The sequence below is a fragment of the Coregonus lavaretus genome (assembly GCF_964263955.1).
Source record: "Coregonus lavaretus genome assembly, chromosome: 7".
Lineage (NCBI taxonomy): Eukaryota > Metazoa > Chordata > Actinopteri > Salmoniformes > Salmonidae > Coregonus > Coregonus lavaretus.
In genome coordinates, this window is record NC_139994.1 from 47,652,412 (window position 1) to 47,665,128 (window position 12,717).

Here is a 12,717-nt window from a genome sequence, read left to right on the forward strand (position 1 = left end):
AAGACCTCTGCAATCCGCCCTGGCATGCTGTCAATTAACTTCTGGGCCACATCCTGACTGATGGCAGCCCATTCTTGCATAATCAATGCTTGGAGTTTGTCAGAATTTGTGGGTTTTTGTTTGTCCACCCGCCTCTTGAGGATTGACCACATGTTCTCAATGGGAATAAGGTCTGGGGAGTTTCCTGGCCATGGACCCAAAATTTCGATGTTTTGTTCCCCGAGCCACTTAGTTATCACTTTTGCCTTATGGCAAGGTGCTCCATCATGCTGGAAAAGGCATTGTTCCTCACCAAACTGTTCTTGGATGGTTGGGAGAAGTTGCTCTCGGAGGATGTGTTGGTACCATTCTTTATTCATGGCTGTGTTCTTAGGCAAAATTGTGAGTGAGCCCACTCCCTTGGCTGAGAAGCAACCCCACACATTAATGGTCTCAGGAAGCTTTACTGTTGGCATGACACAGGACTGATGGTAGCGCTCACCTTGTCTTCTCCGGACAAGCTTTTTTCCGGATGCCCCAAACAATCGGAAAGGGGATTCATCAGAGAAAATGACTTTACCCCAGTCCTCAGCAGTCCAATCCCTGTACCTTTTGCAGAATATCAGTCTGTCCCTGATGTTTTTCCTGGAGAGAAGTGGCTTCCTCGCTGCCCTTCTTGACACCAGGCCATCCTCCAAAAGTCTTGGCCTCACTGTGCGTGCAGATGCACTCACACCTGCCTGCTGCCATTCCTGAGCAAGCTCTGCACTGGTGGTGCCCCGATCCCGCAGCTGAATCAACTTTAGGAGATGGTCCTGGCGCTTGCTGGACTTTCTTGGGCACCCTGAAGCCTTCTTCACAACAATTGAACCTCTCTCCTTGAAGTTCTTGATGATCCGATAAATGGTTGATTTAGGTGCAATCTTACTAGCAGCAATATCCTTGCCTGTGAAGCCCTTTTTGTGCAAAGCAATGATGACGGCACGTGTTTCCTTGCAGGTAACCATGGTTAACAGAGGAAGAACAATGATTTCAAGCACCACCCTCCTTTTAAAGCTTCCAGTCTGTTATTTTAACTCAATCGGCATGACAGAGTGATCTCCAGCCGTGTCCTCGTCAACACTCTCACCTGTGTTAACGAGAGAATCACTGACATGATGTCAGCTGGTCCTTTTGTGGCAGGGCTATAATGCAGTGGAAATGTTTTTTGGGGGATTAAGTTCATTTTCATGGCAAAGAGGGACTTTGCAATTCATCTGATCACTCTTCATAGCATTCTGAGGCAGCAGACTTTCTGAAAATTAATATTTGTGTCATTCGCAAAACTTTTGACCACAACTGTATTTAACTTCTGGCTTCCAGAAGTTTCTACCTTGGACTGTTTTTGTGCAATCCAATAGAATTAAAAGCAACACTAGTATATGTAAATACACCCACGTTGCTAAAAACAGCTAGGGAATAGCGTGCCCATCCCAAATGTCTCTACTTTTGACCAGGACCTATAGGGTTCTGGTCAAAAGTAGTGGACTATGTAGGGAATACGGTGCCATTTCATTCAGACTGGCTATTGTCTCTGTTCACCGGGTACCTCAGAGTGTAATTTCACACGATTGGATTGTTATATAAGTTTAGCAGAGTGCCATCCTCCTCTCATCTATCCTGCCTGTCTGTGTAGGAGTGCCTCTACTGTTCCACCTCTCCTTTCTGTCGTTGCTGTAAAAATCCATGTACATTTGATGTGCTTGAAAAGGTTTTACTCTGCTCTGCATCATGGTGGGAAACAAAGTTAATGCACTCTAATTGATCAATATTGGGCATTTGTCACAACGTATTTTTGTCATATGGAGAATTAATGTGAGGGTTGATGTTATGTTAATATAGGAAGAGGCATGTCATCCCCTAGAGTCCCAGTGTGTGTGTGTGTGTGTGTGTGTACTGGGGGAGGATGGGGCTTCATCCCAGCCTGTCTTGTGGGGGCGGAGTGTGAGTGTGATAGCAGTGTGAAAAGGCATGATGCTGATCACACACACACTAATGTGCAGTCTGCTGTTCTACAAGTGGTGCCTCCATGAACACTCTAGTGTACTGTACTCTGCTGTACTCTGACTAATACACAGTATGTACACTGACTAATACACAGTATGGCAACCCCACAAGTCACCTACTGATGATGTCATCATAGGCATGGCTGGTGTCACACCCACCACTGTAGATGGAGAGCCAATGACTGACTGTAAGATTGCTATTGGCTAAAGTTGCTTTTTAAAGGCCCAGTGCAGTCAAAAACGTGATTTACCTGTGTTTTTATATATATATATATATATATATATATATATATATATATATATAAAGTGTATATATACACAGTACCAGTCAAAAGTTTGGACACACCTACTCATTCAAGGGATTTTCTTTATTTTTTACTATTTTCTACATTGTAGAATAATAGTGAAGACATCAGAACTATGAAATAACACATATGGAATCATGTAGTAACCAAAAAAGTGTTAAACAAATCAAAATATATTTTATATTTTAGATTCTTCAAATAGCCACCCTTTGCCTTTATGACAGCTTTGCACACTCTTGGCATTCTCTCAAACAGCTTCACCTGGAATGTTTTTCCAACAGTCTTGAAGGATTTCCCACATATGCTGAGCACTTGTTGGCTGCTTTTCCTCCACTCTACGGTCCAACTCATCCTATAACATCTCAACTGGGTTGAGGTCGGGTGATTGTGGAGGCCAGGTCATCTGATGCAGCACTCCATCACTCTCCTTCTTTGTCAAATAGCCCTTACACAGCCTGGAGGTGTGTTGGGTCATTGTCCTGTTTAAAAACAAATTATAGTCCCACTAAACCCAAATCAGATGGGATGGTGTATTGCTGCAGAATGCTGTGGTAGACATGCTGGTTAAGTGTGCCTTGAATTCTAAATAAATCACTGACAGTGTCACCAACAAAGCACCATCACACCTCCTCCTCCATGCTTCACGGTCGGAACCACGCATGCGGAGATCATCTACTCTGCGTCTCACAAAGACACGGCGGTTGGAACCAGAAATCTCAAATTTGGACTAATCTCAGATTTTCACCAGTCTAATGTCCATTGCTCGTGTTTCTTGGCCCAAGCAAGTCTCTTCTTCTTATTGGTGTCCTTATAGTAGTTTCTTTGTAGCAATTCGACCATGAAGACCTGATTCACGCAGTCTCTTCTGAACAGTTGATGTTGAGATGAGTCTGTTACTTGAACTCTGTGAAGCATTTATTTGGGCTGCAATCTGAGGTGCAGTTAACTCAAATGAACTTATCCTCTGCAGCAGAGGTAACTCTGGGTCTTCCTTTCCTGAGGCGGTCCTTGTGAGAGCCAGTTTCATCATAGCGCTTGATGGTTTTTGCGACTGCACTTGAAGAAACTTTCAAAGTTCTTGAAATTCTCCGGATTGACTGACCTTCATGTCTTAAAGTAATGATGGACTGTCGTTTCTCTTTGCTTATTTGAGCTGCCATAATATGGACTTGGTCTTTTACCAAATAGGGCTATCTTTTGTATACCACCCCTACCTTGTCACACCACAACTGATTGGCTCAAACGCATTAAGAAGGAAAGGCATTCCACAAATTAACTTTTAACAAGGCACACCTGTTAATTGAAATGCATTCAAATCAAATCAAATTGTATTTGCCACATGCGCCGAATACGACAGGTGTATACATTACAGTGAAATGCTTACTTACAAGCCCATAACCAACAATGCAGTTTAATAAAAAAATAAAAAAAGCAAATAATTAAAGAGCAGCAGTAAAATAAAATAACAGTAGGGAGGTTATATACAGGGGGTACTGGTACAGAGTCAATATGCGGGGGCACCGGTTAGTCGAGGTAATTTAGGTAATATGTACATGTGGGTAGAGTTAAAGTGACTATGCATAAATAATAAACAGAGTAGCAGCAGCGTAAAACGGGGGGGGGGCAGTGCAAATAGTCCGGGTAGCCATGATTAGCTGTTCAGGAGTCTTATGGCTTGGGGGTAGAAGCTGTTAAGAAGTCTTTTGGACCTAGACTTGGCGCTTAGGTACCGCTTGCCATGCGGTAGCAGAGAGAACAGTCTATGACTAGGGTAGCTGGAGTCTTTCATAATTTTTAGGGCGACTGATAATTCCAGGTGACTACCTCATGAAGCTGGTTGAGAGAATGCCAAGAGTGTGCAAAGCTGTCATCAAGGCAAATGTTGGCTACTTTGAAGAATCTTAAATATAAAATATATTTTGATTTGTTTAACACTTTTTTGGTTACTACATGATTCCATATGTGTTATTTCATAGTTTTGATGTCTTCACTATTATTCTACAATGTAGAAAATAGTAGAAATAAAGAAAAACCCTGGAATGAATAGGTGTGTCCAAACTTTGACTGGTACTGTATATATATTTCCACACTGAGGTTGGGATAATATTGTGAAAACGATGATAATGCCCTTCTAGTGTAAGAGCTGTTTGAAAAGACCGCCTGAAATTTCAGCCTGTTTTGGTGGGATGGAGTTTTGGCCTGCCTGTGACATCACCAGTCGGTAAATTAGTTAATAGACCAATAAGAAAGGGATTTCCAAACCTCTGCCAATAACAGCTAGTTTTCCGTTTTCCCCTCCCCATTCAGACAACACCCAGACAGTCCTAGCAAAATTCTTACTTGAGAAATGTCTCTTTGCTAAGAAGCAAGTCAAGGATCATATCACCTCTACCTTACCTGTCACCCTAGACCCACTTCAATTTGCTTACCGCCCCAATAGATCCACAGACGATGCAATCACACTGCACACTGCCCTATCCCATCTGGACAAGAGGAATACCTATGTAAGAATGCTGTTCATTGACTATAGCTCAGCATTCAACACCATAGTACCCTCCAAGCTCATCATCAAGCTTGAGGCCCTGGGTCTGAACCCCGCCCTGTGCAACTGGGTCCTGGACTTCCTGACGGGCCGCCCCCAGGTGGTGAATGTAGGAATCAACATCTCCACTTCGCTGATCCTCAACACTGGGGCCCCACAAGGGTGCGTGCTCAGTCCCCTCCTGTACTCCCTGTTCACCCATGGCTGCGTGGCCAAGCACGCCTCCAACTCAATCATCAAGTTTGCAGACGACACAACAGTAGTAGGCTTGATTTCCAACAATGTCGAAACCGCCTACAGGGAGGAGGTGAGGGCTCTGGGAGTGTGGTGCCAGGAAAATAACCTCTCACTCAACGTCAACAAAACAAAGGAGATGATCGTGGACTTCAGGAAACAGCAGAGGGTGCACCCCCCTATCTACATCGACGGGACCGCAGTGGAGAAGGTGGAAAGCTTCAAGTTCCTTGGCGTACACATCACCAACAAACTGAAATGGTCCACCGACGCAGACAGTGTGGTGAAGAAGGCGCAACAGCGCCTCTTCAACCTCAGGAGGCTGAAGACATTCGGCTTGTCACCTAAAACCCTCAAACTTTTACAGATGCACAATTGAGAGCATCCTGTCGGGCTGTATCACCACCTGGTATGGCAACTGCACCGCCCGCAACCGCAGGGCTCTCCAGAGGGTGGTGCGGTCTGCCGAACGCATTATCGGGGGAAAACTACCCGCCCTCCAAGACACATACAGTGAGGGAAAAAAGTATTTGATCCCCTGCTGATTGTGTACATTTGCCCACTGACAAATACATGATCAGTCTATAATTTTAATGGTAGGTTTATTTGAACAGTGAGAGACAGAATAACAGCACAAATCCAGAAAAACGCATGTTGAAAATGTTATAAATTGATTTGCATTTTAATGCGGGAAATAAGTATTTGACCCCCTCTCAATCAGAAAGATTTCTGGCTCCCAGGTGTCTTTTATACAGGTAACGAGCTGAGATTAGGAGCACACTCTTAAAGGGAGTGCTCCTAATCTCAGCTTGTTACCTGTATAAAAGACACCTGTCCACAGACCAAAGAGCTCTCCAAGGATGTCAGGGACAAGATTGTAGACCTACACAAGGCTGGAATGGGCTACAAGACCATCGCCAAGCAGCTTGGTGAGAAGGTGACAACAGTTGGTGCGATTATTCACAAATGGAAGAAACACAAAATAACTGTCAATCTCCCTCGGCCTGGGGCTCCATGCAAGATCTCACCTCGTGGAGTTGCAATGATCATGAGAACGGTGAGGAATCAGCCCAGAACTACACGGGAGGATCTTGTCAATGATCTCAAGGCAGCTGGGACCATAGTCACCAAGAAAACAATTGGTAACACACTACGCCGTGAAGGACGGAAATCCTGCAGCACCCGCAAGGTCCCCCTGCTCAAGAAGCACATATACAGACCTGTCTGAAGTTTGCCAATGAACATCTGAATGATTCAGAGGAGAACTGGGTGAAAGTGTTGTGGTCAGATGAGACCAACATCGAACTCTTTGGCATCAACTCAACTCGCTGTGTTTGGAGGAGGAGGAATGCTGCCTATGACCCCAAGAACACCATCCCCACCGTCAAACATGGAGGTGGAAACATTATGATTTGGGGGTGTTTTTCTGCTAAGGGGACAGGACAACTTCACCGCATCAAAGGGACGATGGATGGGGCCATGTACCGTCAAATCTTGGGTGAGAACCTCCTTCCCTCAGCCAGGGCATTAAAAATGGGTCGTGGATAGATATTCCAGCATGACAATGACCCAAAACACACGGCCAAGGCAACAAAGGAGTGGCTCAAAAGGAGGAACATTAAGGTCCTGGAGTGGCCTAGCCAGTTTCCAGACCTTAATCCCATAGACAATCTGTGGAGGGAGCTGAAGGTTCGAGTTGCCAAACGTCAGCCTCGAAACCTTAATGACTTGGAGAAGATCTGCAAAGAGGAGTGGGACAAAATCCCTCCTGAGATGTGTGCAAACCTGGTGGCCAACTACAAGAAACGTCTGACCTCTGTGATTGCCAACAAGGGTTTTGCCACCAAGTACTAAGTAATGTTTTGCAGAGGGGTCAAATACTTATTTCCCTCATTAAAATGCAAATCAATTTATAACATTTTTGACATGCATTTTTCTGGATTTTGTTGTTGTTATTCTGTCTCTCACTGTTCAAATAAACCTACCATTAAAATTATAGACTGATCATGTCTTTGTTAGTGGGCAAATGTACAAAATCAGCAGGGGATCAAATACTTTTTTCCCTCACTGTACAGCACCCGATGTCACAGGAAGGCCAAAAAGATAATCAAGGACCTCAACCACCCGAGCCACTGCCTGTTCACCCCGCTATCATCCAGAAGGCGAGGTCAGTACAGGTGCATCAAAGCTGGGACAGAGAGAATGAAAAACAGCTTCTATCTCAAGGCCATCAGACGGTTAAATAGCCATCACTAGCACATTAGAGGCTGCTGCTGCCTATTGAAATCACTGGCCACTTTAAGAAATGGAACACTAGTCACTTTAATAATGTTTACAGTCACTTTAATAATGTTTACATATCTTGCACTACTCATCTCATATGTACAGTCGTGGTCAAAAGTTTTGAGAATGACACAAGTATTGGTCTTCACAAAGTTTGCTGCTTCAGTGTTTTTAGATATTTTTGTCAGATGTTAGTATGGTATACTGAAGTATAATTACAAGCATTCCATAAGTGTCAAAGGCTTTTATTGACAATTACATTAAGTTTATGCAAAGAGTCAATATTTGCAGTGTTGACCCTTCTTTTTCAAGACCTCTGCAATCCGCCCTGGCATGCTGTCAATTAACTTCTGGGCCACATCCTGACTGATGGCAGCCCATTAGTGCATAATCAATGCTTAGAGTTTGTCAGAATGTGGGTTTTTGTTTGTCCACCCGCCTCTTGAGGATTGACCACAAGTTCTCAATGGGATTAAGGTCTGGGGAGTTTCCTGGCCATGGACCCAAAATGTCAATGTTTTGTTCCCCAAGCCACTTAGTTATAAATTTTGCCTTATGGCAAGGTGCTCCATCATGCTGGAAAAGGCATTGTTCGTCACCAAACTGTTCTTGGATGGTTGGGAGAAGTTGCTCTCGGCAGATGTGTTGGTACCATTCCTTATTCATGGCTGTGTTCTTAGGCAAAATTGTGAGTGAGCCCTCTCCCTTGGCTGAGAAGCAACCCCACACATGAATGGTCTCAGGTTGCTTTACTGTTGGCATGACACAGGACTGATGGTAGCGCTCACCTTGTCTTCTCCGGACAAGCTTTTTTCCGGATGCCCCAAACAATCGGAAAGGGGATTCATCAGAGAAAATGACTTTACCCCAGTCCTCAGCAGTCCAATCCCTGTACCTTTTGCAGAATATCAGTCTGTCCCTGATGTTTTTCCTGGAGAGAAGTGGCTTCCTCGCTGCCCTTCTTGACACCAGGCCATCCTCCAAAAGTCTTGGCCTCACTGTGCGTGCAGATGCACTCACACCTGCCTGCTGCCATTCCTGAGCAAGCTCTGCACTGGTGGTGCCCCGATCCCGCAGCTGAATCAACTTTAGGAGATGGTCCTGGCGCTTGCTGGACTTTCTTGGGCGCCCTGAAGCCTTCTTCACAACAATTGAACCTCTCTCCTTGAAGTTCTTGATGATCCGATAAATGATTGATTTAGGTGCAATCTTACTAGCAGCAATATCCTTGCCTGTGAAGCCCTTTTTGTGCAAAGCAATGATGACGGCACGTGTTTCCTTGCAGGTAACCATCGTTAACAGAGGAAGCACAATGATTTCAAGCACCACCCTACTTTTAAAGCTTCCAGTCTGTTATTCTAAGTCAATCAGCATGACAGAGTGATCTCCAGCCTTGTCCTCGTCAACACTCTCACCTGTGTTAATGAGAGAATCACTGACATGATGTAAGCTGGTCCTTTTGTGGCAGGGCTGAAATGCAGTAGAAAAGTTTTGGGGATTAAGTTCATTTTCATGGCAAAGAGGGACTTTGCAATTAATTGCAATTCATCTGATCATTCTGGAGTATATGCAAATTGCCATCATAAAAACTGAGGCAGCAGAATTTATGAAAATTAATATTTGTGTCATTCTCAAAACTTTTGACCACGACTGTATATACTGCATTCTATTCTATAATATTCTACTGTATCTTAGTCCATATGTGTATATCTTCTTAAATTCCATTCCTTACTAGTTTTGTGTGTATTGGGTATATGTTGTGAAATTGTTAGATATTACTTGTTAGATATTACTGTACTGTCGGAGCTAGAAGCACAAGCATTTCGCTACACCCGCTATAGCATCTGCTAAACACATGTATGTGACAAATAAAATGTGATTTGATTTGATATTGAGCTAAAAACAGCTGCATTTAACCTTGAACCTTTCTTTAACCAGGAAGTCCCATTATCAAGGGAGACCAGGCCAAGAAGGGCAGCTCAATAAAAAACACAGATCATTCAACAAGGTGAAGGAGGTTACAAAACGTTCATACGTTCTCACTTTCTAGTGCTTTTCCTATCTCTATTACTGTTTCTGTGAGGGCTGAAACTTTCCTTATAGGTCCTGAAAAGCCATTTAGAAAAATTATTAGTTTCAGATAAATATAATATTCACTCTCACTCCACATCAAGTCAAAATCATCTGACATTATCTAACAGTTCCTAAAAAAACTACAACTTTTTTTCCAAAAGTGCTCTAGAGCCCATCCCTGTCCGTCACAGTATTATTCATTGACTTAGTCATAAGATAGAGGTCTGAACATCCATTAACTGCGAGTTTGGAAATCTTTCCACACATCACACAGTGACGCATCACTTTATCTCAAGAGGCCTGTTGGCTATTTTCTCCCTCTCTTACCACGCCGCTGTGTGTGGCCGGGTTCTGTAATGACTGCAGATGGGGCTGTCGTCACTGATCCAGGACCAGTTAATATCTACCAGTCCCTCAGTCCTATCCTTAGCTCTTGGATGGAGAAAAAGCAAACCTGATCTTAGATCAGTGCACAGGGGAAATGTATAGTCTACACATCATAAGCTGTTATGAGCTTCTCTTGATCAAAAACATTGACACACACTTACTCACTCACTCACAGACAAACATAACAGATGTTAGCCAGCCATCAATTAAGATTTAAAACTGTTGATCTGATGAGATAAGATGAGATGGAGTTGGGTATTTATCATCACAATGCCTGGCTGGTCTGAATCACTGTCCTATCTGTTGGCCATTTCAGGTCTAAAATTATGAATATTCACAGTTATGCTAACAGCTCTTCTCTCCTCGCTACTTCTCCCACAGCCTAAGTGATGGTCTGACTCACTCTGCTACTTCTGCCTGCCTCCATACCGCTCCCTCTTTCTCTAAATTACAGCAAAGTCAATGTTAGAAGAAATGGCAAACAAGACAAATCAATTAAATGATCTTCGTAGAGCTATTGCACATGAGCGCCCCCCTCTCCCCCATCTCTCTCTCTCTCTCTCGCTCTCTTCCTTTCTCTCCTGTCACTCTTCCCTCAAACTCCCCAACAACCGCTATATACTTCAGGCACTCAAACAGACACCTGTCTGACGGACCCCTTTGCCCCCCTCCTCTCCTCACATAAACACACACACACACACACAGCGGAGTCACACAGCCTACAGCAATTATCCAATTGCATTAGTCATATTTAATGGTTTCACTTCATGTCCACAACCTTACTTGGAGATTATTTATATATGGCTTTGACTTAATTGGCTAGAGAGTGATGACATCTAATGACGTCCGATGTAAAGATGGGCAATTCCACGTTAAAGGAATTGCGCTGAGACTCAGATTTGCCACTTAAAATGTATGCCAAACAAAAACCATTGATTTCAAAGTTGAACAAACAAGAAACCATAACTCTATGCACAAGGATTACTTTTAACAATTTACTCTGAACATTTTACAAAAACATATTTACTGGAAGAACTGTGCATATACAAAGTTTGGTAACAGAATTTTGGTAATATCTCCCTCAGTTTTTTATGCGTCCACCTTTTCCAAAAACTCTGTTAAATATCTGCTCCGAATTAAGATTCAACAATGTCTGCAGATAGAATGGGGTGTCAGCAATGACGTGATACATTGACTTTGAAAAAATTCCTTTTGGTTATTGAACTACACTAAGTGAAGGGGATTTACATCCAGTAACGGAATTGCGGTAATGGAATTTCATCATGGGTCACTGATCTGTGTATGAACGTCATTCTGTTCTCTATCCTAAATACGTAAACAAAGGTATAAATATGCAATATCATCCTTTGCATATTTGGGTATTATTCTACATGTAACCGGTGTGAAATGGCTAGCTAGTTAGCGGTGCGCGCTAGTAGTTGTTTCCCTTGCTCTGCAAGGGCCACGGCTTTTGTGGAGTGACGGGTAACGGTGCTTCGAGGGTGACTGTTGTCGATGTGTGCAGAGGGTCCCTGGTTCGAGCCCAGGTAGGGGCGAGGAGAGGGACGGAAGCAACACTGTTACATACACACTGGCTATTTTTTTGTTTTATATATATATTTTTTACCCCTTTTTTCGTGATATCCAATTGGTAGTTACAGTCTTGTCCCATCACTGCAACTCCCATACGGACTCGGGAGAGGTGAAGGTCGAGAGCCATGCATCCTCCGAAACACAACCCTGCAAAGCCACACTGCTTCTTGACACACTGCTCACTTAACCCGGAAGCCAGCCGAACCAATGTGTCGGAGGAAACACTGTACAACTGGCGACCAAAGTCAGCGTGCATGTGCCCAGCCCGCCACAAGGAGTCGCTAGAGCGCGATGGGACAAGGACATCCCGGCCGGCCAAACCCTCCCCTAATCCGAACAACGTTGGGCCAATTGTGCGCCGCCTCATTGGTCTCCCGGTCACGGCCGGCTGCGACACAGCCCGGGATCGAACTCGGGTCTGTAGTGACGCCTCTAGCACTGCGATGCAGTGCCTTAGACTGCTGCGCCACTCGGGAGGCCCTACACTGGCTATTATTTTAATGATCTCTGCCCCCAAACAAGACCAAATTTGGTTGGTCCAGATCGGACCAAATCTGAACCAATCATAGATGTCTATGTTTCACAAGTTTGGACAAAGTACAGCACAGTAGAGCTCAGTAGAGTACCGTGCAGCACAGAACAGTAGAGTATAGTACAGTAGAGTACAGTACATTATAGTGTCCTCAACTCTAGTGTGCTGTAATGAACTATACTCTACTTTTCTTTACAGTGCTGTACTGTACTGTCCAAACTTGTGAACCCAACTGTAGTTTGTGACTACTATGATTTCCCATTGTAGCCAATTCAATTGCAGACATTCCGATTTTCATAAACAAAATTGATATCAGTAAAAACACTAACTAATTGATAGGTCTACCTTTACTTGTTACTTCTGTGAACCTTCATTATCGTCGCTCATGAGGGAGAGAAATTAGAAAATATCTTAAAGATATGTGGGTTTTGGGTAACGGAATTTCAAGGCACAGCACAATCTATCTTAAACTTACAGAGGGCAGAACATTTCTCCAAAACTAAATAGTAAGTGTTGATATTAGTTGGCAGGGGTCTTCAACATTATTGGGTTTTGAAGTATTTTCTGGTAAATGTTTTCTAAGATGCCTTTTCCATCTGTTTGACCAGAAATCAAAGCCTTTGCTTATTTCTTTTTTTTTTAAGTGGTTGAAAAATGTATATGCCTTAATTTCTCAACAATATAGACTCTTAGCTTTCATGTGACACCCATTTTGATATGCTCCTATGAACTTCACATTGGTTC